This window comes from Neofelis nebulosa, chromosome 8 (genome assembly GCF_028018385.1).
Source record: "Neofelis nebulosa isolate mNeoNeb1 chromosome 8, mNeoNeb1.pri, whole genome shotgun sequence".
In the NCBI taxonomy this organism is placed as follows: Eukaryota; Metazoa; Chordata; class Mammalia; order Carnivora; family Felidae; genus Neofelis; species Neofelis nebulosa.
The window spans coordinates 104,427,989-104,455,020 of record NC_080789.1 but is presented as its reverse complement, the minus strand read 5'-3'; the positions used below and the strand labels follow the sequence as shown (position 1 = coordinate 104,455,020).

General features: G+C 43.7%; 1 long non-coding RNA gene across 2 annotated transcripts; it reads left to right on the top strand.

Moving 5' to 3' along the window:
• Positions 1-27,032, top strand: LOC131520166 (uncharacterized). 2 transcript variants are annotated; one of them, XR_009265959.1, is made up of 3 exons: positions 1-9,258; positions 26,219-26,347; positions 26,812-27,032. It is a non-coding gene; the product is annotated as an uncharacterized LOC131520166 (long non-coding RNA). The 2 variants fall into 2 exon arrangements; XR_009265958.1 differs by lacking the exon at positions 1-9,258 and having other exon boundaries at positions 24,711-26,347.

Genomic DNA, 27,032 nt, shown 5'->3' with positions numbered 1-27,032 from the left:
TCACCACTTGCCTGCCCCAACGGAATTAACGGAAGCTGCCAACAGCCCTGCCCTGACCTCACTGGAGAGAACTTCTTCCTTAGTGGACACAATTTCCTCTTTCTTCTGAGATAGTCTCTCTCTTCTCTTAAAGCAGGAAGTCCCTCACGTGCAGGCCAAGTTTCAGACAGAGAGACAAGTTGGGTCATTCATTTATTCTCATTAGGAATCTCCTTATGTGGTTCAGGAAAAGTGTCATGATTGCTCCTATGAAAAGCTGCTGGCAGGGGTAGAGGGAAGCCAGGTTGAGGGTATGCAAAGGAATGAAAGTGCTTGAGGAGGGCCAGCAGCCCCTGACTGTAACCAATATCAAAAAACACTTTAATTTTGGGTTGAATGGATAAAAGCCAGTTTGTGAAGTCACAGAAATGTCTTTGTTAGACCTGGCTAGTCCTTTTCTGAGATCTTGTGACATAACTGCAGGCAGATGGAAGAGGCATGGCAAGCATTAACTGCCACACACGTTGAGGGATCACCCTCCTTACTGGAGGTGCTGAGTGGTAGAAATCCCTGGAGTGCATATAGAAAGAGTGGAATTAGCAGATGGCCCTAAGATTCAGGGTGTGATTTTTGTAAAATCAGAGACATCTGGGAGGAGGGAGGCATGAACCCAAATCCTGACTTGCCCTGAAAGTGAGCCTTAATGACTGAAATGCTACTCTGAGAATTTCTAGTTTCTGGCTTCAGAGTGAAGGTGATAGTTGAGGGGTGAATGTTTACAAGTGCAGGTATGCAGCATGTGTTCCTGTCTTGGACTTTTAGAAGATTTTCTCTAGACTGAAAAGGTTGTTAGCTAGGTTAGAATATCAAGGAAGGTTATAGTTGCTTTTTCTACATATTGCCAAGAAGCTAGACTTTCATAAAACTCTAGTGGAGGTTTGCTGCAGCTTAGAGGAAAAGGCATTGCCTTTTTTAATGTTGGCCCTGCCAAGCTGTGTGCTCCAGAGCAGGCCACTTAGCATTTTTGGCTGTGCTCTAGAGAGTAACACCTATCTTGCAAGATGCTTTTAATGATTAGGAGGAAGAATAACCAGGAAAAAGATATGTAAACTGTAAAAAGCTGTCATCACCTTACAGTGGTGATGGTGATGATATTTATACTCCTGGGATGTTGGGACACATCCTTGCCTAGAGCAACTGTATATACAACATAATCCTTCCAGCTTCAGGGCTCTCCTAGTAAGGTTAAAGGATACTGATATTATCCAGTGTTTAATAGAATTAGACCCACCACTTGCTGCTTTATCACAGAAGATATGGGGCCGAGGGAGCCTCTGTTAGCAACACTCAAGACCTTGGTTACAAATGAGTGGAATGCATAAGGGGGAGGGGATCTTTAACAACCTCTGAGAGCAATATGAACGGCAAGTTATTTTTGTTCAGGAACAGAAAGCAAACAACATTAGTGGTGGAAGGAATGCAAACCACATCTTGCCTATTTAAAGCAATAAAGGAAAGGAACAAAATTATACAGGCAGAGAGGTTCTTTTGTTTCCCCAGCCATGAATCCTGGTTTAAAAGTGCACACAAACCACAAAGATAGTAGATACCATCTCAACCCCTGGTGTAATGTGTTTCTTATTCTTCAGTGTACTTTCAGAGAGAAAAGATCCTACCAATAAAGCAATGTCACACTCCCTTCAGCTTGCTTTCTCATTTGAGCTTTATGTTTATATTCTGTTGAGAAAACCTAAAGACATTATCTGTTTTCAGTAGTAGTTGATTCTTCCCAGGCACAGAGGGGGAGGATAAGTATAATTTTTTCAAGCATAACTCATTCATTTACTCAATATTAAGATATATGCGAGGCTCTCTCTGCTGAGTAAGGAGGACAAAAATAAACTAGGGACCCTACCTTTAGGGAAGAAAAGACGTTTACGCTGGTACGTGTATTTGATTTGCTGAGAGAGAGAACAGATTTGGGATTCAGAAAGAGGAACAGTTCTTTGTAGTATATCTGATCTGCTGAAGGGAGACTAAGTGTCTGCAGAGGAAATAGTGGGCGTGAGCTCTAGAGGTAGAGCTAAACTAGACAGCGGGTGGCCTAGGATAATGGGTTAAGGATTTGTGACTTTATTTTGAAGACATAGGGAGTTACCAAAGTTTGTTTTTTTTCAGCTGGGAAGTAGCACTGTCATCTGGATATAAATAGATCCTGAAATTTGGAATCTCCATTTTGAGAATGAACTTAGAAGATAATTGCATGGGTGGGTTGAAAGATGCCTTGAGAAGTTTCCAAAGGGGCAGCGCTTGTAGCTTGCCCTCCTGTTAAGGGTATATGCACTGCTTCTCATTCTCCATTTGGCATGAAGAACAGTGCACACGTACACAGGAGAGTTGAATTCTTTCAAGATAGACTCAGTCACTTAAGAAATGTAGATGACCTTGTTTCTAATTAAAATTATAAGAGAAATTCCACATGGCTGAAAGAGAGGAAGTGGCCACCTCAGTCTGGAGATATTTCTTTCTAGGAGGAAGGGCACTGAAGCAGAACATGATAACATCCTCCAGCAACCAGGAAGGATGAATGCACCTGCCACTGATGAATGGAAAGGTGTTTCAGTGCACCAAGCTCTGGTGATCTTGGATGACGTCTGGATATTGCCACTAATTTGCTGTGTGACCTTGAACAAGTCACTTTTCTCCTCTGGGCCTGAGTCCCCTTATCTATACACTGAGAAGTTAGACTGGATGGTATCTAAAGTTCCTTGAGCTCTGAGATTCTGTGGGACTAAGGAAAGCTGCTGGTAGCTCCGGCATGGCAAGTCTGATGATCCCCCAGTTTTCCTTCTCTCTCATTGGTACCGAGGGAGGCAACTCAATAGGATGTACTCAGATTCCTGGCCAGGTCTTACAACCAGAGTTCAAGTTATGCCCTTGCTATAGGTTAGCGGTGTGAACTTGGGCAAGTCACTTAACCTCCATGAGCCTCTGTTTCCTTTTGAAAAAAAAAAAAAAAAAAGATAGATTAATGCATCAATGACCTCCAGCCAAAGATTCTTCCTTTTGGCAATGGAGACAGACTCAAGCTATAGGACATTTATCTTTGACGTCCAGATTTTGCTCTTTACTGAATTTATACTGATTAGGATCAAGAGGGTGTCCAGAGAGTGTAGTGTGTAGTTGGACTAAGGGTTGGTCTTCTCCTCTTTCTTTTGTTGCAAGGTGAATTACTGGCTCCTGTGACTTGATAATTCCTGCACAGTAGCACCAAAGACCCTGGGCATAATATATCAGTTAACTGCCACACAGGCAATCATTACAAACAAAAGGCTGATTTGTTCCTTGTGACAGGTCTTACAGAGCCCAGATTATAAAACTCAGACAATGAAAACATGTACTTAAAATCCATCTGGGTCTGTTTTAGAGAGCCAGGTGGCTTTCTCTTTTACTTAGTCACATACTGCCCTGCTTTTCCTATAGTATTGACAATAGGATAGCAAGACATTTTTACTGCAATATAAATTTCTCTTTGACTACCTGAGACAAACTTTAGGGCCATATGATTATCCACACAATGATCAACTCTGGCTAATGAAGTTTGCACTGATCTGCTGGATTTCTAGAGGAGAATCTGCTTCATTTATGGTGTCTGTTTATGGCCAGAGACAAGTTTGGACTATCTGTCTCTGCTGCATGAATATCCTGCTGGGGGAACTGTAGCTCTCAGAGTATGCATGTTGTACTCTGTGCTTGCCTGTTTTGGAGGTTTCTGAGTATACTTCTCAGGGGAATGTGATCCAATGGGGGGATGGTAGTGATTTGAAGCATTTGAAAGTCTCTAACAGCTATCCTGGATACATAGGTTAAGTTAGTGTTTTTCAGGTGGGTGTAAACCCAATGTCCATGTGAGAAGTAATCCCCTAGAGGGTCAAAGACTGGGAGTGGGAGAATAAGCATCATTTAGCATAACAGTAGTGAGCCAGGTATTTGTCCCTCAATTTGGGCAGATTCCTTGAGTGGATTCAAATAGTTCCTGCAAAGCAAGAACAGATTGACTCTTGTAGCTAAAAGAGCCCTGATAGTAGTTTCCATTTTCAATGGGCTAAGTTTTGCCGATAAGATTGTAATAACCTCAGCACAAGCATCTTCTTGAAATGGAGTAAGGTTCAGTTTTTTATAGAATCAAGTCTGGATTATGTAAGAGAAACTTAAGAACGAGAAGATACACATAGAAGAATAAATATTCTTCTACCTTAGGTAGAAGTAAATTCACAAAGCTATGCAACCATCATCTCTAATTCCAAACATTTCTTCACCCCCAAAAGGGAATCCCTTTTCCCCCCAAAGGGAACACCTTAGGTGTTAAACATTTAAACACCTTAAATGTTTAAAAAGGAGTTAAATTTGTAAAAAATCATCTAAATTCAGAGCAGTAGTTAAGGTTGGAGAAAACCACAAGAGTTTCATTTCTTCTGAAGTGGCAGAAGACCTCAGAGAGTCAAAAACAGGTGGATTGTAAGGGAGCAAAGAAAGGAGAGGAGTCAAAATACAGTAGGAAGCAGATGAGCCAGAACCTCAATGTCTTTTACATAAACACCTCCCAAATGAACCATTATCCTGATTCTTTTTAGTTGAATATAATTTTATATGTATGTGTATATATTTTTATTTTTAAATAAGTTATGGAAACAGCATAACTTACCTACATCATAAAACCAATGTAGAAACTTGGGAAGTATGAACTTGAACCAAGGCCTTATTCAAAGCAAAACATCATACTGACATATTTGTATATGGTCAATTTTTTTAAGAACTGTGAATCAAGCCCAGGACTCTCTATCTTGGAGCTAAAACCTTCTCTTATTATCTCACAAATGTGGTAAAAAGAGAGAGAGAGAGAGAGAGTAAGAGACAGACTATTATCTAAATATGCTTTCTAGTGTTGACAAAAAGGGACACAATTGAACAACTTCCTATGTAGACATTTTTGACTGTTTATCTGGATTCTAGACAGTGCTAGAACACACACACACACACACACACACACACACACACACAACTGAATGATGCTTTTGATCAGCTATCTTTATAATTTCCAAAGGGTGGGAATATAGAAGGACAGAAACAAAATCAGAGGGAGCTAGCTTCCAATAAGTATGAAATTATCACTACAAGACTAATGAGATTCTTTCTGCAAGGAAAGGTAAAAAGGTTAGCTGTAGAAAAATGGGTTTTGACATATACACTTGAAAGAGAGTGACATTATACTGTTTTAGACAATAGCTTGGGCCCTTGACATTTTATCAAACTGTATGATAAAAAGCCAGCACTTAATAATCCCTGAAGTATGGAAACAAAGGAGAAATCCTGTGTCTCTTATATTAAACAAAATGATCTCTCTTTTAGACATGACAAGATCTTCATGAGGGTTTCTTCACTTTTTGTACTATATCTGTACCATCTGGTTCATGTCAAAATTCCCTCAAGTAGCCACTGCAATTCCAAATTTTCTCTTATATTGTGTTAGAGAAATAAGGAGATGCCTTAACATGTTCAAGAATAATAAAGCAGTGGGTGTTTGGCCCAGAAAAGTGCCATTTTAGATAAAGAAGACCCCAAGAGAAGTGGAATAGACTGTAAGGAGACTTTGTGTCTTGGAGCTTTGTCAAAGGCCAAAAGCTGATTATCACCAATCAGGGGCCAGCCAAAAGTCCTCTAGCTTCTAGGCAGAAGAGACATTAATGAGAGCAGTTTCTTGGAAGAACACAATGACCCAATTGGGGAAGAAGCCTTTTTGAAATGGTGACCTTGGGTAAAGCCTGTCCCAAAGGGTTCTAATCCAAAGAGATCTCCTGAATTCCTCTGCCATGGAGACCAGCTCAAGGATGGACTTCTTGGCCCTCATCTCTGCTCTTCCTATCAACTTCTCCACCTAAAGACAAACAACATTAGACAGACATTGGAGCAGCTGTTAGAAGGCTACTCAACAATTTCACCAGGGAACAGTCCAAAGATGACCAGATAATAGAGAAGTCCGTCAGCATCAAATTTCTAGGAAAACAAAATAAGCTCAAAGTAGAAAAGCCTCAAGGAAACACTGGAATTCTGAGCTTACCTCCTTGCTAGGGTCTGCATAATTTCCCAAACAGGCAGAGAGTCAAGAGGTTTCAGATGTGAATACCATAAAAGAGGCAGGGGTCACTTGGTTTGAGGAAATGAGTGTTTCTGCTGTGTCTCAGTAGAAACTTCATTTCTGCCAATATTCTCCAGTTAAAAACCACCAAGAACGTACCTCTGATTGAACAAAGTTGGGTTCATTGATGTCGCAAGAAGGAAGAATGCACACCAATTAAGAGAATGTTAGAAAACACTTATGGGGTTTTGGCTTGTGTCTGGTGATTTTCAGGAGTGTTTAGGAAAGTGAGGCCTTTCTCTGAGTTGGCTATTGTCAGTAAGCAGGTGTAATGCTATGATTGTATATCTTAGTTCTTATCTGGAAGATGAGAAGAATGGAGCCAGGCTCAAGCTGTGGTTGGTGAAGAAGCAGTAGTCACTTGTATTGTCCAGGTGCTTGATATTCTGTGATTTGCACAGCAGCCTGATTTTTCGTCTGGCCTTAGACACGATTATGAAGTAGTCTTGTTTTTTGTCTCCCTTGGAGTCAGAGTGAGACTGTGTCTGATGTTCGTGCTCTGTGCGATTATTATGTCCAACAGAACACCATGGCTAACTCCTAATAAATTGAAGCCTAGTTGTGAATATCAGGCCCATTCTTAAATGTTGGGGGCCACTTTTCTCTTTCTTGTATGAACTAATTCTTCAGTACTGCTGAGAGACTTAAAATAGAAAAGAGGTATAAAAGGATTTGTAAAAACGTGAAGCACAATGAGAATGAAGTGAATGATTCTTGACCCTTTTCTTATCTGGGAGGTACAAATCCAGAAACCTTGGCCATTGAGAACATCGCTGGGAAATTGAAAGCAAGCAAGCAAGCAACACTTCTGAGCACCTGAAATAAAAGTGTGCAAATACTTACAGTTTTTCTATTTACTCTGTTTTGCACATATCCTAACGAGCTGTGTTACCATGCTCACAGAAGGGAGAAGGCGAAGGGAATGCTCAGAAGCAGGAGCAAGGAGAGTAGCAAGTCCTGGCACATGGATGGGCCTTGAAGACATTATGCTAAATGAAAGAATCCAGATGCCAAGGACCACAGAGTGTATGATTCCATTTCTAGGGAAGTTTCCAGAATGGGCAAATCCAGAGAGACAGAAGGTAGATTAGTGGTTGCCAGGGGGCGGGGAAGGGGGGACTGTGACAATTGATGGGTATGGGATTCCCTTTTGGGGGTGAAGAAATGTTTGGAATTAGAGATGATGGTTGCACAGCTTTGTGAATTTACTAAAACCACTTTAATAAAAGGGTAAATTTTATGATATGTCAACTATATCTCAAAAATGTTAAAAAAGAAAGAGGGTGAAGATATGGCAAGGCACTAAGGAGAAGTTGACTCCCAAAGCAGGGCCATCAAGAGCTGCAAACTCTGCCCACGTCTTGATTCATAACCTCTGGGTTCTCTTCCATGTGATCCCACACATGCGTCCGGACACCCCTGCTGGCCAAGGTGCTGAAGGATATAAAGAGGACCAAGGTCCCTGAACTCTGGACGGAGCACCTCTCAGGGCAACAGTGGGCATTCATACTAATGACTCCCAAGCAAGTCACCACGAAAAGGTCACATTATCTTCAAAACTCTTAGTTTAAAAAGACAGAGGAGTGGATCTCACGTAATTTGGAAAAAAATTCATTTTGCCAACCTTTTAAAGAAATCTTAAAACCTCTGGTGTCAAATTTCAGTTAGCTAGAAAGATAATGCATGTGGAATGGCTCATCTCCCATAGAAACCAGAGAATGAGATGCCACTGTATCTATGGAAAGGCAAACATGCCCACATATCTCAATAACCCCAGAGAGCGGGTCAGTTAGAGTGTTTCAAATCATCCAGTCTCCTGGGCATCTGGGATGTCATGGTGACTGCACCAATTATACTAACTTTTTTGATTTTCCCAAAATATTTGATGTGCCTCTTACTCAGGGGGCCAAGGGCAGCACTAAGCAAGCTACGGTGGAGGGAAAGAGGGCTCATGGCAGAGGGCTGTGGTCAGGGCGGAGCGCCACTGAGGAGAGAAATCTGTCCCCTTTCAGCGGCTCTCTGTGGTTCTCTTTCTCAGTGTGTGGGAGATACATGTGAGCCCTGCCTCCATTGTATGGCCAGGAAGCCATTGCCAGTGTAGAAGTACCCACTATAGTTTTCTAGGTGGAGGAAATGGGGTAGGTGTGAAGTGAGCACCCATCTCAGAATGGTTTCAGATCATAGGAACTATGCACCATTACAAGCCACTGCTTTTGGTGGACAGCTGTGTCCACAGGTGGTTTAAGAGGGAGCCTCAGGGGCAGAGGGAGAGGAGAACAGAAGCCCTCCTTCAGCTAAACGTGAACCTGGCAAATTTGGATGAGCTCCTTAGCTCTAAATTGCTATTTCCATTCTCGGGCCCCTTCAAGGACCCCAAGCTTCCAACTTGCCACAAGCTTTGGGACATGGCACCTGCTCTTGAAAGTAAGCATTTAGGAGTTTTTAAAGGCCTAAGTTCAAACCTGCTACTAGAAAAGATACATTTAAAGGGAAGATGCCCTGCTGTAAATTAGTGGCTTTCCATTGGGACCACACTTAGTGGAGTCCAGGGGTTGGTGACCCATGTCTTGAGTAATGGGAGACTAGAACCAAGTTGCTTGTGTGTGAGGGGGTCAGATGGAACAAAGGTTTCTTCATGGAAAAGCAAGTGGCAGTGATGGTAGTACCTGGGGAGCGTTTTGGCGATTGCGCTGTTCAAGACTGGATAGAGAGCCAAATCTAGGCTGTGCAATTGGCTGTGCTTTTGGCAGGAATGAGAAGGGCAGGTTGGAGTGACAAAAAAAACCACCAAGAGTCTCTGTGTGGTGACTCACCTATGCTCCCAGCCCTCCCCCATCCCTTCCCGTGAATCCGTATAGGTTTAAAGAGCCTGCCTATTAGTCAGACTCTCCCAGGGGGCACAGAGACCCTCTCAGGTTACTTTCAGTAATGGGGATTTATTGTAAGGATATTTCTGGAAATTGGGAGGCCTCAAAGCCTTAGGATTCCATAAACAGGACAGATTGGCTTCTAGGAGCTCAGAACAGGATTCTGGACCTCAGGCAGCTGCAGGGGTCTGATAATCTCATACTCTCTACAACGAGGTAAAATCCCTCCATCCTGGTACTTGGCTCTCTACTCCTCTGTCTCTGCTTCTACTGACTCTGATGCTCTGTGCCTACAGCATGTGGTTTCTGCTTCTTCATGGCTTCTGCTTACTTGTGGCTTCTCTCTGTGTCTTTTAGCTTCTAGTCACACACCCTACTGCCTTTTCTCTCACCTTCAAACTTCTCTAGAGAATTCAATTAGGCCCATGTTAGTAGCCACTTTCATGCTAGGCCACCTCCTGGGCCACTGGCCAATAAACAGGCTGCCCTTAAGTCTGATGCCTGTCCCTGGTCCCATAAGCAATAGCTGGGGTAACATTATGCATTTTCTCCTGTGTCGAAGGAGACTGTTGGTGGTAGGGCATGTGTGTGTGTGTGTGTGTGTGTGTGTGTGTGTGCACATGGAGTGGGGGGGTGGTGGGTGGAGGGGGTGAGGGTTTGAATGGGGGAGTAGCAGGTATCTGAAGACTTGGCCTGTCTGAACTTTTGTCCCGGCAATAAAGACTATGAAGCACTTGGGAGGGCGGGTGCTTTGAAAAGATTCCAAAGGCCTCTAGGTGTGTGTGGGAGAGACACCAATAACCCACAGCACTGTTTTCCAAGTCAGATCTCCCCATCAGGTTGCAGAGAGTGGTAGGCTTGGAAGGTACTGCCTCATTCCTACTCTCTTCCTTTGTTTTTGGTTCTGTGAACGGGAATAGGAAAGAGTGACTGGAAAGGTTTGCAGAGCTCTTTCTGGCTACAGGAGGTGGTCTGCAGGTTGCCCTAAGAAATGGACTTCACTGTGCCCCTGGTTATTGACACCTTAGCTCATCCGAACATTTGCCTTTTATTTATTTTTTTAATGTTTATTCAATTTTGAAAGACGGAATGTGAGAGGAGAAGGGGAGAGAGAGGGAGACAAAGCATCTGAAGCAGGCTCCAGGCTCTGAGCTGTTAACACAGAGCCTGACGAAGGGCTCGAACCCACAAACCATGAGATCGTGACCTAAGCCGAAGTCAGATGCTTAACTGACTGAGCCACCCAGGCGCCCTGAACCTTTGCCTTTTATATGCTAAACCTATCGTTTCTAAATCTTAAGGTAGTATTTGGAGATTAGTAAGTGCTCAAATGTTTGATAAATGAATGAATGGGTGTAAATGAAAACATGAATTTGACATCAGCCCTTCAAGGGGAGGTTGAGTCAGAGAAGGTTGAGGTTCAGGCTTTGGTAGAACAAAGGCCTGGCTCTGAATCCTGGCTTTGCCACTTGGCAAGCTGTGACACAATGGGGCAAGTTACTTAACTTCTCTGAGCCTCCCTTTCCTCAACTGTAAGGTTAGGATAATGCTCACGTCAAAGTTCTTCGGAAAGTCCAAGTGACTATATACTTCCTAGCACAGGGTCTGACACTGGATGCTCAAGTGTCCAAGAGCTGGGAGTATTAGGGCCAGCTCAAAGGGCCTGGAGGGTACGAGCAGGCCATTTGCCACATGTGGACACAGGTGCACAGGCCCATTGGGAAATCAACGGACAAATCCACATGCCAGCTGCTTGTCTCGCCTTCACCTCCCAGGGGGTTAGCAAGGCTGCCGTGCTGGGACTCAGGTACCAGTTCCAACAGGGTTAGGCTACAAATATAGCAGGTGGGGATTGTGTCCAGAAGCCAGCCTTTGGAAAACATCTGGAGAACATCAGGATCCAATATGAGGGGAACGCCACCAGTGGTGCCAAAATCTTCACGGGGTAAATGAAGGCTTAGTCAGAGAACAAGTCTGTGGGGCAGGTTGGGGGCAAAAGCCCAAGAGCCATGAGGCATCTGGAGCCAAGAACAGGAGGCCCTGAGGTGGGAGGCAGAGAATGCTGTGCTGGGAGGGTGGCCTCTGACCACAGGAGGCCAGGAAGCCTCTCCTTCGTGTCTACCCCTCACCCATGTCAAAGATGCAGCAGCTCTTGGAGTCCCAACATGTGCCAGCTCATTGCCTTTCAGGCTCTTCTAGATGTAATGCACACAGAGGTGGTGGGAAAGGGAGGTTCTAGGCAGGAAAGGCACTAAGTTTCCAGAACAGCTCCAGCAGTGACGCCTTACTGAATGTGACTGTTGCGTGTTTATGTTCTGGTGGAGACAAGGCTATTACAATTGCCAATGTCTGTCACTCCAGTCAAAATCACCCTCTTCATCTTCGTTACCCAGAACTGCTCTACCTCTTAATGCTGATATGCTGCGATCTCTTCCATCCCAGCTCTGGTCCTTGTGGTTGTCGGCCTTGTGACCTCGAGGCCTCACTGCATCCAGGACTTAGCCTTTCCATTTCCTCTCAAGACCCCCAAGAAGTCCCCTCATGCCATCACTTGCTTCTCTGTGACACATTGTGCCAACCACACCTGTGCTGCTTCCACTCCTTGGCCTCATTGTCTGCTCCTGTCAGCCGCTGGGGAGGAGCTGACCTTGACTCTGTCCAGCTGGATGCCTACTTTGCTCCTAGCTGAGGCGGAGCACAGCTACCAAAGGTCACACAGCCTCCTGCATTTAGGCTGGCACAGGATTTCTGATCTGCACTTAGCCCCTGGTGCCACTGCCTGCCCAGAGCCCTTCCCTGGACCCTGGTCAGCTTCATGTGCAGGCCCACAAAAGCTGTCACAAGCCTCTACCTGTCACTCTAGGTTTCTTTCCTACTAACTCATCTGTACCCACCTCAACTCCCAGCAACCTCACCTTGTACCTTCAAGGTCAAAATGAAGTTTCATTATGAGGGAAGATCCCACTCTCTGGCCCCTCTGGCCCACTCTTCCTGGTAGCTTCTCCTCCCATAACAATGATAACCTGCTCTTTGGAGTAAAGCTAATACTTGCCCACAGCAATGAGTTCCATCCTTTCTCTCGACCCTCAGTGAGCTTCTTCCTTGGATGCTCCTCTCACAGCCCTAGGCTTTTCCTAATCTCTCTCCCATTAGCATTTAAATGTGCTCCTGGCTCTTTTAATAAAAAAGACAAGCCCTCACCCAACCCTGGGTCACTATGAAACCACGGCCCGTTACTGTTTCTTTTTACAGTAAGTGTTCTTGAAAGTGTTGTCTGCATTTATTGTCTCTAAGGCTTCCCCTTCCCATTCACTTCTCAACCCTCATGATCTGCTTTCACAGACCACGCTTCCATGATTGCTGTATACAACTCCTTCAGCTGGAATTGCTGCTGACCTCTGGATTGTAAGCCTAATGGACACTGCTTCTCGGGCCTCCCAGACTCAAGCTTCTGCAGTGGAATGCCATTGATAGCTCCACCCCAGAGATGCTCTCCTGCCTTAGCTCTTCCTGGGTTTCCTTCTTTCTCTCTAGCTGGTCTTTTTCACTCTTCTTCCTGAGATCCTCTCCTTCTGTTCATCCCACCTAGAGATTAGGGTTTTGCAGAGTTCTATGCCTACTCTCTGCAGCTCTCAATCATCACCTTCTCCTTGGGTGGGCAGATTCTCATCAAGAGTTCAAATGTGATTGTGATGCTGATGACCACCCACTGGATGGAAGCCCAGCCAGGTGTCCTTCCTGAGGACCAGATGGGGCAGCCACTGCCTGGAGGGGCATCTCCTCTTGCTCTCCCCAAACAGGATTCCTTCCCTCACCCCTCCAACCTGCTCTTCTCCTTTTCTCCCTATCATGATAAATATTATCTCCAATCACCCAACTGGCCAAATTAACCATTATGTGAGAGCCAGCTCTGACCAATCCCAGTGGGTGTTTCCTCTGCTCCACCTGCTTACTTTTGATGGCTCATTCTCCTTTCTACCCTTTCCCACTCCATCACCAAGTTTAGCTGATTCTACCTTCTTACTCCACGTGGAGTTCATCTTCTTCACCTCTACTGCCACAACCGTCCTCCAGACACCCATAGTCTCTTGCTGGGATTTATGAGCAGCCTCTCTGCCTGCTCCTTCTGTCTTGGTGTGCAGACACTGTCCCATTCATTCTCCACACAGCTGCCAGAATGAACTTCTAAAAATGCGAATCTGTTCATGGCATCCCCCTACCTGAAATTCTTCAGGGCTTCCCCGATGCCTTCAGGATAAAGTCCAAACTCCTTAGCGGGGTGTCCAAGGCCCTTCACATCTTGTGGTAATATGAGCATGACTAGTATTCAGACTTGGATAGACTCAGGATAACTCGGGTAGACTTGTGTTCAAATACTGGCAGTATTTTGGCTATGTGACTTTGAGTAAGTTACTTAACCTCTATGAGCCTCCACATTCTTATGTGTATAGTGATGATAATGTGCCTACCTCAGAGGATGCTGTGGGGATAAAATGAAGTAATGTATACTTGTCTTTTCAACTCTAGAAAATTCCTTGCTCATTATAGGCATGCAGCACATTTATTCCCCATCTCTGCCTCTTGCCTGTCAGCTTTACACACAATGCCCTCTGATCCTGTGCCCCTGAGCTGCCGTCCTCCCTGGAAGATGCTGCACTTCCTTCTCACCTCTCCATCCAGCTTACACTGTCTGTAGCCCTGCGCCTGCCTCAGCACCTTCCTCTCTTTGCTTGAATAACTTGTCATAATCGTTAGGGTTCCTTGCCGGAAGTTTCTCCTGAGCACACCAAGACTAGCTGCTGGGCCTAGATGTTTCCAAAGCAGTAATTTCAAGCTCCTGTCAAGGACTGCCCTTCATTGTCTTACAATTATCTTCTCAAGCACTCCTCCCTTTGCAAGGCGTCTCCTCCAGGGTAGGGATCATGTCTTACTTATCTTTATATCCCTGGTACCTATGTAGTACCTTAGGCACACCAAGCTGTTAGTAAACATTTGCTGAATGAACAAACTTAAACATGGAACTCTATCCAGGTGGTATTCAAGCTCTTATTCTCATTATTGATTTGCTTATAACATGTTCATTTTTGTTTATTTTTCTGTTCCTCCTGGGAGCAGGTGCTGTCAGCCCATCAGATTGTAAGCTCCCTGAGGGCAGGGTCCCCGCAAAGGGTGCCTGTAGAATTAACCTATCGATGACTTTCATCACATATTGCTGACTGCCTGGCTTCTGAGAGAAGGGAAATGTAGTGATGAGTAAACTGGGTCTTCATCTTACTTTGTGCAAATCAAACTTAGTGGCCATGGAGGGTCCTGGGCTGTCTCTGAGGTACTGCAGCAGCAGTGGTCATGAAAGATGGCATTGGTGGTGGGGGATAAGGGAAATCTGAGAGCAGAGGTGCAAAGTCCTGGAGGAAATACATGGTTTCCTTTTCTGGTTAGCTGGGTGAATTGTGGACATTTGCCCCCAGGGACTGTCAAGCAAGGACTGACCTTTGCCATGAAACTGGTTTTAGCTTTTGTTTCAAAATCAGTTTCCAGGCATTTCAGAATGTCACTTCCCATCAGTTCATGAGTGAACCTGCCTGTTTTTAGCTAAAAGGATCCTTGGGGGTTTCTTCTGCCTGACGATCTGGGTTGATCTTGCTTGGCAGCCCTTAGCATGGTAGAGTCCTACCATCTCCTGAGTTGTTAGAAATTACTGGGGTATTCATTACTTTTGATCTGTAATAGAAGTGGAGATAGATTGCAAGCAATCTTCAGACACCCCCGTCCCCCTACCTTATCTGTTGTCCTGCAAGAGCTGGGGGGCCTTATTATTCCTTCTAGCCATACTGGTGGGACAAGCTTTCCTCTCTCACCACCCTACCCAGTGGGATGCTGGGCTACTGATTCCTGGGGAGGGGAAGGTGCAGGCAGCTACTGAGCTCCCCCTCTCCCAGGAGAGCCCGGTGTCCCCAGAACACTCTTGTTTGTTATGCTCACTCTCTTCCACATCCCATAAGTGTATGATGTACGTGGAGGACGAGGGGTCAAAGACTGATGTACCTTAGATTCTCTTTTTAGATGGCTTTTTCCATGTCAGAGCTTTTAAAGTTGGCTTTCTGATAATTTGCTAAGAAATGCAGTTGGGCTTGGGTTAGGACGAATGTGTTTTTTACTAAGAATCTAAGAAATTTTATAGAGGGAAGTCCTCATTTGGGTACTTGGTCTTAAGACTGACTTTAATAAAAATTCCTTTATCTTCTCTACCAACACAACACTAGAGCAGAGACTCAAATATTTTCTGGCCCTACCAGGAGCCAAGCACCTTAAAAGGAGCTTCAGCTGCAAGTGAGAACTGTGTAGGTTAGGCAGACATCAACACTTCTTGCTAGGAGTCAGGGTGTTTGTGAATGAGAGAGGTTGAAGCTGCTTTTCCAGAGGCTTCTAAAAAGGAAGACTTTCAGCTGTGTGGAGTGAGAGATATGAGGGACTGTGGGGCAATGGAGGACTAAAGCAGCTGGACTACCTGAGGGTAGACCATTTCTTTGAAGTCTGATTCTCCACTTGGATTAGGTTTTGCTATTGGCAGATTTATAAACAATGAACCAGGAAGTATCTATGAGTTGGTCTGAATTTATATAGAAGGTCCACAGGTGCTTGAGGCCCCTCATTAGTACACATATTCTCTCTCTGCCTCCCCCATCTCTCAGGGCAGGAGTTTTGCTCAGTGCTGTGCAGAGAAGTCATGAAGTGAGGCAGACTGAATGGGCCCCTGCCAAAAGCCTTCTCGGCAGAGACTTCCACAGCTGGGTCAATCAGAATAGCCAATTGAGGGATGACTTCCCTGGAGCACTAATAGCAGACTCCTATTTTTTCCATTTTCTGCCTGACAAAGCATCTGGGGCTGTTTGTGGGTTCTGGATGCAAGTATCCTAGCATGCAGCTCCATAGGGACTAGGCTTCAAGTCTGTCCATTTGGCAGATGGTGGAGGGAAGAGGGATCCTCAGGGGCTGGGCCCACAAGGCTCCAGCCTTGGAGAAATCAGGCAAGATTTTTAAGGGAATCAACATTCTGTAGTGTCTTTTTTTCCTTAAGAATTTATATTAGTAGTGTCAGCCTAGAGTGTGACTGATTATAGGAGAACCAATTTTCCTTATAGTAGCACTGGAAGTGAAGAGAAAGCTAAAGGAAAGGGGGTGGTGAGCACTGTGGGGCTGCAGTGGTTTATTTACAAGTCTTCCTAGTTGTTCAAAAATTATTTTTAAAAACCAACTTCCTAATCTTTCTCCAGAATAATGAAAGGCATTGGGCCTGAAAATAAAAGTTAGAGGAAGGGATCAGTTTTTTAGATACATGCATGCATGCACGGATTCATTCATTCATTCATTCAACTAGCATGCATAAGCATCTTCTGTGTATTCAGTCATTGAGAGGGAAATGAACAGAAGGTGTTACCCTGCCCTATTGGATCTTACAATTGAGAAGTCAAGAGACACGGCCAAGAAATGGCTAAGCATCTGCAGCACAGAAGGGGGAAGTAGTTTGAGTTTTCTTTATTCCACTTGGGACATGGGGTGTCCCTTGTACCTGGATTTTCCTGCAGCAGATATTCTTATAACTTTTAAGTTCTGAAACATTTTATTCAAATACTTTTGATGGAGGTGTTTAAAAGGGTCATATCTTCTGCCTTATAAAATAGAATTCACAGAACACAATTTCATCTCTTTCTAACTTGACCTTTCCTTAAATGTCCCCCAAAGTTTTCCAGTTGTTGGTGCTTCTTTCTTGCAAACCAATGGCAGTTATTTCTTGTCAACTTCTAGCTGTTTAGCTTCTAACTGGCTGTAACCATTAGAATTGAGGATTGACTGGAGAAATGAGAGAATTATTTTTGTTTAACGAGCAAGCTTATCTTTATATTCAACTTAAGGCTAATAAACTTTGGTTTGGTTGGAGTGTTGCATGGACAATGTGATAACTATTCTCCTTACTTTTCTGAGATTTTTTTCCTTCCCTTAACCTGTGTTCTGCATAATCACAGTTGTTGGATGTAACTTTTGGCTAAAAGTAGGACAAAACTATAAGATGAGATGTCAAAGTCAGTGACACTGTCCATAATGCTGTGAATGTTTGAAGAAAAAAAAAGATTCCCTGTGGGCTGGGAGGCCACAGGAAAGTTTTCATGGAAATAAAACTTAGTGAGACCTTGAGGACATGACAGGGCTTTGGTGAGTTGTAAGGAAGTGGCTACATTATTCAGAAGGGGTAGACTGAACTCTCCAATGGAATCAGAATCTTTATGATATATTATAACTGTTCATGAGTTTATATGTGATGGCATGTCACTTACCTTGCCACCCCATGCAGAGATTTATTCTACAGATCCTTGGCTTGGGCCCTTCCACATTCTGTAGGAAGCCATGTCTCATTTGCTGGCTGTGTCTCCTGGATTGTGAGCATGAATTGCAGGACAGAAACTTGTACCATGGCTTTCACTCAGATGACATAAAATGGTACAGTATCCCTGAGCTTCTACATGTACTTCAATGGCAGAGGAGAAGAAGACTAGTTTTATCTCCTTCTTGAGCTATCCAAGGACCATCCTCTTCTCTAGAATCCAAATTTTACTAATACTCCCTAAAGATTACAAAGTTGCACTCAATATCAGGAGCCACCAATGGGTGTTAATTAGTTCATGTGGGCATCTGTTATTAATGAAAAACATTAGGGTCTTTTTTCAATTTACCAATCCTTGGAAAATCTGGAATAATAAGAAAAGGCAAGAAAAGCCATGCCTTTAGGCCCTGAATAAGATCCTACCATCTGATGCCAAATTCTGCACCCACTTAAAATGAGGGGAGGGGCATGCTGAAAGCAGTTGTTTAGTCAATAATTTTTCAAAGGTAGAAAATTTTCAAATAAAACTTATAGTGAAGCATGAGAATCCACTCAACCAATAACCCTTTATTGAGAACATATGATGTATTTTTTGTTTAAGATGAGGAATTAATAAAAATTGACAATCTCACCCTTCCATCCCAAATTCCCATATGCAATGACAAATATTTCCATAGAACTGACATATATTTTATTTTAAAAATTTTTAATGTTTATTTTTGAGAGAGAGACAGAGAGACAGACAGTGAGTGGGGGAGGGGCAGAGAGACAGACAGAGAGACACAGAATCTTAAGCAGGCTCTAGGCTCTGAGCTGTCAGCACAGAGCCCAATGTGGGACTTGAACTCACAGAGCTGTGAGATCATGACCTGAGCTGAAGTCGGACACTTAACCGACTGAGCCACCCAGATGCCCCAAAATGATATATATTTTAAAAATACACCCAGTGCTAGAAACCAAGAAAGGATATCTTTGGTAGATCACAAACTGAGGAATCCCTGAAGAATGGGAAGTAGTCAAGATCTGATGAAGGAAGCCACATCTCCAAATGCTGCTGTAGGATTCCTAAAAAATGGGGTTTTGGTCTCAAAATAGCAAATATGGGGCAGAAAGAAGCCTGTAGTAAATAACAAGGCAAGTAGTTGGGGTTACCAGGAAGATGATTCCCTCCACACCTCTACATTTGACCCCCTCAGGGTAAGCGGTGAGTAATAGAGATCACTTGGATGTTTTGGTCAGAGAGGCAAACTAGTGCTCCAGATGGCCAGCATAACCCAGGAGAAGGATTTCTACTTTTGTACTCCCTACTGGCTCACTGTACCAACAGCAAGCATCTTCCCTCACTTATGTTGGAAAAGTTGAAGTAAAACCTGCCCCATAGTACATCCTATTCTTTGCCTCTGACCAAGCTAACATGGATTTTCTGGATTTCACGTGGATTTTACACAAAAATGGGCGTGTATGTAGGATTCACCAAAAATGTGTAGAAAAACAATAATATGAAAAAGAGGTGCTGACTGCAGTTAAAAAAAGTTCACACCCAAGGAAATGTTAGTAGTCCAAGCAGAATGAGACTTCTCTAGAGATATTGGAATAAGTACTGATATTGGATTGGTAAAAAAAAAAATCAAAGACTTTGGAAACTAAAAATGTTCGTAACAAAATTTAAAAACCCACAAATGGGCAGGATCATCAGAGTGGACATAACTGAAGAGTAAATTAGTGAACTGGAAGATAAAACTGAGGAATTCTCTTATGTGGCCTAAAAGATCATGAGATAAAAATATGGAAAGAAAAGTTGAGATTTGGAGAACATATTCAGATATTTTAATATCTGTCTATAAGAAGTTTCAGAAGGATAGGATGAGTGGAATGAAGAAAACAGAAAAGAAACAATACAGTAAAATTTACCAGGAGGTATAAAATAATCAGTATAACATAGAAGTCTCAAGATTCAAAGGCGCTGAATGAGAAAATACCTGTAACTAGATACATCACAATAATAAGGCTAAAGGAAAACTATTTAGAAAATAGTGGGTGGGGTGCTTGGCTGGCTCAGTCAGGAAAGTGTGTGACTTTTGATCTTGAGATCATGAGTTCAAGAACCTCTTCTTCCAGAGAGGAAAAAAAAATCTGAAATGAAATCTAAAATGGAATGATAGCAATGGCAGACTTCTCACTAGAAATGCTAGAAGCAAAAATGCAGTGGAATTGTATGCACACAACTGGGGAGGGTGGGGAAGATATTGAACTGGAATTGTATACTCAGGAAAATTATGATTTGATTGTGTATATGAAAAAGAATCATCTCTGACATAACAGATTCAAATAGTTTATCATTTGCTGGCTCCCTCTATAAAAATCACTAGAGGTCAACTTTCGTACACCATTCACAAAAGTAAACTCAAAATGGATGAAGGACCCGAATGTGAGACAGGAAACCATCAAAACCTTAGAGGAGAAAGCAGGAAAAAACCTCTTTGACCTCAGCCACAGCAATTTCATACTCGACACATCTCCAAAGGCAAGGGAATTAAAAGCAAAAATGAACTATTGGGACCCCATCAAGATAAAAAGGTTCTGCACTGCAAAGGAAACAATCAACAAAACTAAAAGGCAACGGACAGAATGGGAAAAGATATTTGCAAATGACATATCGGATAAAGGGCTAGTATCCAAAGAACTAGCCCTATAAAGAACTATAAAGAACTCACCAAACTCCACACCCCAAATAACAAATAATCCAGTGAAGAAATGGCCAGAAGACATGAATAGACATTTTTTTCTAAAGAAGACATCCAGATGGCCAACAGACATATGAAAAGATGCTCAACGTCACTCCTCATCAGGGAAATACAAATCGAAACTGCACTGAGATACCATGTCATCCCGGTCAGAGTGGCTAAAATGAACAAATCAGGAGACTATAGATGCTGGAGAGGATGTGGAGAAATGGGAACCCTCTTGCACTGTTGGTGGGAATGCAAACTGGTGCAGCCACTCTGGAAAACAGTGTGGAGGTTTCTCAAAAAATTAAAAATAGATCTACTCTATGACTCAGCAATAGCACTGCTAGGAATTTACCCAAGGGATACAGGAGTACTGATGCATAGGGGCACTTGTACCCCAATGTTTATAACAGCACTCTCAACAATAGCTAAATTATGGAAAGAGCCTAAATGTCCACCAGCTGACGAATGGATAAAGAAGATGTGGTTTATATATACAATGGAATACTACTTGGCAATGAGAAAGAATGAAATCTGGCCATTTGTAGCAATGTGGATGGAAGTGGAAGGTATTATTCTAAGTGAAATAAGTCAGGCAGAGAAAGACAGATACCATATGTTTTCACTCATATGTGGATCCTGAGAAACTTAACAGAGAACCATGGAGGGGCCGGGAGGGGGGGTAGTTACAGAGAGGGAGGGAGGAAAACCATAAGAGACTCTTAAATACTGAGAACAAACTGAGGGTTGATGGGGGGTGGGGGAGAGGGGAAAGTAGGTGATGGGCATTGAGGAGGGCACCTGTTGGGATGAGCACTGGGTGTTGTATGGAAACCAATTTGACAATGAATTATATTTAATATAAAAAAATCACTAGAGGTCATGAAAAATAGAACAAAAGAAGTGGGATGGGAATGGGAGTCAAGGACCTACTTTTTGCTAATGTCACATACTTCTGTCTTAGAGCAGGGCAGTTTCAATTAGTTTGCATCTGGTTGAGGAAGAGGGAATGTATCTGTTCTCTCCACAGACAATTGGCTAAATAGAAGCAACTCCCCATCCAGAAGGTATGAGCTGCGCTGCCTGTGTACGTTCACTGTATTAAAGTGTGGAATGGGCAGGACATATTGGCAATCTCCTCTCAATCCTGATCCAAGTCCTTGCTTTTGTCTCTGAAGCCTGAAGACCTATGGCTAGGGGTTGCCTTCATCCCATTAAATGTTTTCTGTCTCTTACTTCTCAAAGCCATCCCATTAAGTGTTCAGAAGGATGAGGGTGGGGAAACTAATTCTCTCCCCGACTGATGTTCTAGATTGCAGTAAACAAGTCTCTGTGACTTTGTTTGATTGGAAGCAGTACAATGGCAGGCTTAAATCACTCAGAACATCAGGTGTATGCCCAGCTGAGTAGAGGGAAGCATGGCCTGGGCCTCTGAGAACTCTGCCCAGTGACCTGGCAGTTTGGGAAACTGCCAGCTCTCCTGGATGGAGGGGGAAGACCAGTTAGGAAGGGGCCCTGACAACCTTGGGAAGGAAAAGGAAAAAATACTGTAGGAGGCTGTAGGTACCAGAAGTCCAGGTGAATCCACAAAGTGCTGCTTCAGGAAGCCTCCTTGTGGGCATGAGAGGGGCATATGGGGCTGCCTCACGGGTCAGCAGAATTCAAGCCAAGGCACAGATTCTGACTGGGAAGTGGTCTGGACCTTCTCCACAGAGGAAGATTTGGAAGGTTTTTAAAAATTCATGTTATTAAAGTAATTTTTCCCCCTCAAATTTCTATCCTTTGTATAATTACATTTGAGAAAACCAAACGGGGCTCATGTTCCTAATGTGAGTTTGTGCTTCTCTGGCAGCTTCTCTTATTCGAGATTGGGCCTGGCCCTCTGTGGAGCCTAATCCTCTCTCCACTCACATGGGCCTTTGCCCAGTTTCTCCCTGACTCTCAAGATTGGAGGGAGGCTGAGAAGTAGCCACGCTCAATCACCTGTCTTCAGAAGAGCCCTAGGAACCTGGCTAATATTTTTTAGTCCTTTTATTATAATCCTAGATTGTACAACTTAGTAGGGGACCCTTGAAGCCACATGTCCTGTCCCCTGGCTCCAGGTAGTACTGAATTTTTAAAATTATTTTAGTTTATTTATTGATTTTGAGAGAGAGAGAGAGAGAGAGAGAGAGAGCAAGAGCAAGTAGGGGAGGGGCAGAGAGAGGGAAAGAGAGAGAGAATCTCAAGCAGGCCCTGCATTGTCAGCACAGAGCCCAATGCAGGGCTCAAACTCACGAACTATGAGATCATAACCTGAGCCAAAATCAAGAGTCAGATGTTTAACTGACTGAGCCACCTAGGTGCCCCAAGTACTGAATTTAAACTATTTTCTTCAGATAACTCTCTTCTCTGCTGAGAAAAAAATAACCCCTAAAGAAGCAGCTACTTTAGCATCTCTTGGGAAGGCTTTCCTGCATTTCACTTGCTGTTTGCCAAGAAAGGTTAAGTCACTCCCCTGAAGACCCACTGGACTTGGGGAAAGGACCAGCTTGAGAGTTCTTCCCATCCCTCAAAGAGCTTTGAGTGCACATGACCTCATGGCATCCTTGCTTAGGGGAAAAAAAAGAAAAGATTTCTTGATTCTTGAACATGCTGTGGAGAGTTTTTATATGTTATATTAGTGTCAGGTTAGACCCTCAGATGTTTTTATTCATGCTTCAGGCACTATATGCCACTTAAAAGCATCTGAATGGAACCGGAGAAAACTGATAGCAGGGGCAGAGGGTAAGAAGTGTGATGGGGAAGGTGGTGGAGGAACAGGCAGCTGCCTATGGCTGCCTTGCACAGAGCCTGGAGTCCCAGTCTACAGATGCATTTCACCAGCCTGCCCCTTCCATGTGCCTGGATAACCCTGGCTCACATGTTTCCCCATAAACTTCTAGCTATAGACAGAACTTCTCTGCAAGTCTAGCTTGGACATAATTTTTTAAAACAAATGATTCCTACCAGGAGACCATGAGCATTTAAACTCCTCAAGGTGATATTTAAAACTTATCTTTTTTTTTCTAAAGAAAAACAACTATGAAGACAGGTAGGGTTAGGTATTTATTCTTAGGGCCCAAGTGCCTGAGCCCTTGAAACACAAGCTTTCCTAAATACTTTTTCTTGGGAACAGCATCTCTACACTGAATGCCAGCCACAAGGTTCATAATAATAGGCTGAAAGAGTTGAAAGTGACCCACAAATTCAGCTTGTCCAGACTCCTCACATTACAGAGGACGAGATGGAAACCAGAACTACAAACGGTTGTGAGGGCAGGGATAGTCACCCTCTCCTTTTGCTCAGGGGTCCCTATCTTGACACCTCCCCAACCCAGAGTCTTCAGCAACTCGTGACAGAATTGGATCTAGAATTTGTCTCCTGATTCAAGTTCAGTGCTTTATCCCTCCCCCTTCCCCCACCAAGGAACTCCATGCTTTCTCTGCAGCCTGTAGGCCAGGCCACAACTTAGTGGCGAGTGGAAGAATGAAATGAGTGTAATGATTTTAAAGAGGGCAGGATGACCTTCCACAAATCCTGTTCTGACCAGTCTGTCACTGATGCTTGACCTTCCACCATTAGAGATTCATTCTTTTGTAACTTGGAGGTAGACTTCCAGAGTCTCCTCTTGCAATGTAAATGCCTCTGGAAGGCCACCAACAGCTGATAGCTAATAAACTGCAAGGGCTGTTTCCCCAAGAGTGTTAATAACCAACGGTGTGGTGGTATGATGGAGGGGAAGCTGGGGCAGAGAGAGTTTGGAATTCATTGAAATAGGAGGACAAAGTTGGGGCTGATGTGAGAATGGGTCCACCCTGTTGTAGACATTTCATAAATGCTACTATCTACCCATCCAACTAAATATATAAGAATGACACGCTGGTGAGAAATTTCCTTGACAAGGCATGAACAAATGCTTGGCAGCCCAAAGGAAAAGACAGTGCTGCCCACACCCATCTCCCATCAGAAGATGCTCAGTCTACTGCATTCTGTGTAATGGGTATCCAGGCTTGGTTGGAGCCAGGTCCCTGCCCCTCCCCCAAGGCTTCATTTGCATGAGTCGACCATCATAGGCACTTCTGTTTATGGCTGAAGAATGGGGAAGTTTGTACTACTATCTTGTGTGTGGAATACAGGGGAGGAAGAAACTGAGCAACAGAAAGTATGGTGTGTCATCAGCATTCCACCCTGACACTGGGCTTTGTGCCCTTGCAGAACAATGGAAGAATTTGTACCAGAAGGAGAAGGGGCTGCTTCTCTAAGAGCCTTGAAGGGATTTGGAGTGCAAGGAATGAGCTTGGGGGCTCACCGAGTCTGCTCCTGCTTCTCATGACATCCGGAATTTGCTGAAAGTGCTGGAAGACCAGCCTTGGTACAGCTATCAGCATCCTCATGAGGGATGTTGTCAACTTGGGCAATGGCAAGGCTCCTAAAAGCAACCTCAAAGTCATTGGACATTGGCTATGGGAAGCCAGAGATGAAGAAGGAAGAGGAGGAGGAGGAGGAGGAGGAGGAGGAGGAGGAGGAGGAGGGAGAGACTCAATGTGAGTACATGTGATGTGGTCCTACAGAGTCTCCTAGAAACCCTTGGGAGGATCTTCATAAAGGGAGAGGGTGGTAAGGAGATTCTCTGTCAAAAGAGGGGCCAAGAGGAGCACCTGGGTGGCTCAGTCGGTTAAGTGTCCAACTTCAGCTCAGGCCATTATCTCATCGTCTGTGTGTTCAAGCCCTGCGTTGGGCTCTGTGCTGACAGCTGATCCTGGAGCCTGCTTCGGATTCTGTGTCTCCCTCTCTCTCTGCCCCTCCCATGGCTTGCGCTCATGCCCTCTCTCTCAAAAACAAACATTTAAAAAATTGAAAAGAGAGGTCAAGAATGGGAAGCTTGAGTAACTGTTATTTAGTGTGATGGGCTGGAGTGGCTTGGTTATACTGGAGTTCCTCTTACATCATTTGAATCCTGCCTGAGATGCCAATAGACAAAAATAAACTCTGATCCCACGACCAGGGAAAGGAGCCCTTGGCCCTGGTTAGAGAAAAGTCCAATAGCTCATTGGTCGAATTTCCCTCTTTCTTATCCACCCAAATTTAGGTCATGATTCTATAGGACCAGAAAATTTGTTCCAAACTCAGTCTGGGAAAGAGCAGCAAGAAAAACAATGTCAGGGACTCCATTACCCAACCAGCAGGAAGAAGGAGGAAGCCCAATCTTGTATTAACTAGAGAAAAAATGAGGCAGAAGGAAGCAGGCATGATTTGTTCAGAGCCTCCCAGAAGGCATAACCTGAACCTTCCAGGGCCTTATGGACCCAGGGTTTATGGACCAAAAGGAAAAAAAAAATTACACACACACACACACACACACACACACACACATATATATATATATATATATATATATATATATAATTTTTCTTTCAAAAAAAGAAAAGGCCATCTTTGCTGGCTGGAAGAGAGTCAGAGCATATATACAAAGTTGTTTTGATATCATTCTCTTCCTTCTTAATCCACCATCCACCTGCTAAAGTGCCGGATCTTTCCTTCCTTCCTGCGATTAATCCCACATTCACTCAGGATGCATTAACTAAGTCCTAACATAGTTATGTGGCAGATTTGCCCACTGCCGTGGCTGAGTTTTCCAGAAGTTAAAAAAAAATCAACATCCCCTATACCTGCAAATATGGTATGCCACCCAGAATGACACCACTTAGGACAGTTACTAAGCAGATGTGACAGTAAGAACTGCAGCAAGAATACAGGTTGATAGCTGCCATTTAGATGGAGTTACCCTGTCTAGAGCCATTGCCAGGTTGACAGATACTCTGGCCTCTGGAGGTGGGGGGTACTTTTTATACTTGTACTTATGGCTGAGAGTAACATAGCAGCACATGCAGTTTTGCTGAGTTAAGTCGGTCACATCCGGCCACATGCTGAATACCATCATGCCCATATTTTGAGGTCTACGATGAGCCTGATTCTGGGTCAGTCACTACAACAACCCTGAAGTAGGTTTTACCAGATCCACTTTTATTTATTTATTTATTTGCAGATAAGAAGTTTATGGCTGGATTGAAAACCAGGCATGTTCGCCTCTGAGGTCTGTGCTCCTTCCACTGGTGGAGTCAGGAAGACATGGACTCTGAGCATTGTTCAATCCCTTACCAAGGGTGTGACTTGAGTAAGCTCTTTAACTTTTCTGAAATGTCCTTTCCTGATCTATAAAATAGGGGTAACAATGCAACTAACATCTGGGGATGGTGTGAGAACTCAGTAGGGTACTTAGCACAGTGCCTGGCCTGGAGTGGACACTTGGCTTGAAGTCACTATTCTGAGGTCACTGGGCTTCTTCTCCCTTCCATGAGGGCCTAGGAGAAGAACAATATCCACAGGAAATAGCTCTTAGCTTTGCAAACAGTATTTCCATCCCAGGAGAGGAGAAGCCCTTTCCTCTGGAAAGCCACAGTTGCATTTGAATTAAATGGATAGCTGGATAGTCCAAGAAATTGAAGTCACTCTTCTCTTGCAGTGTGATTTTAAAATGTTACCTAACCTTTATGTAGTTTTTTTCTGTGGAATAACTTGAACAATCCATGACCCAGACTGGTGTGTTAGGTGTGATAATTGATTTTTGTTCTTTCACAGGTGAAGTAGCCACAGAGTGGATTGTTTCTGGCAAGAAGAGGACTGTGACTGGCTTCTCCAGCAACACAACTGGCTGCTTTCTGGACCATCATCTTTGACCATTATTGTGTACTGTGGGACAGCACATTAATTTGAATATGTTTTGAAACCAAGAATCATTAGACAGGTAGAAATTCTATTTGTGTGTATCTGAGTATATAAAATGAGTCGAAGAAAAGCAA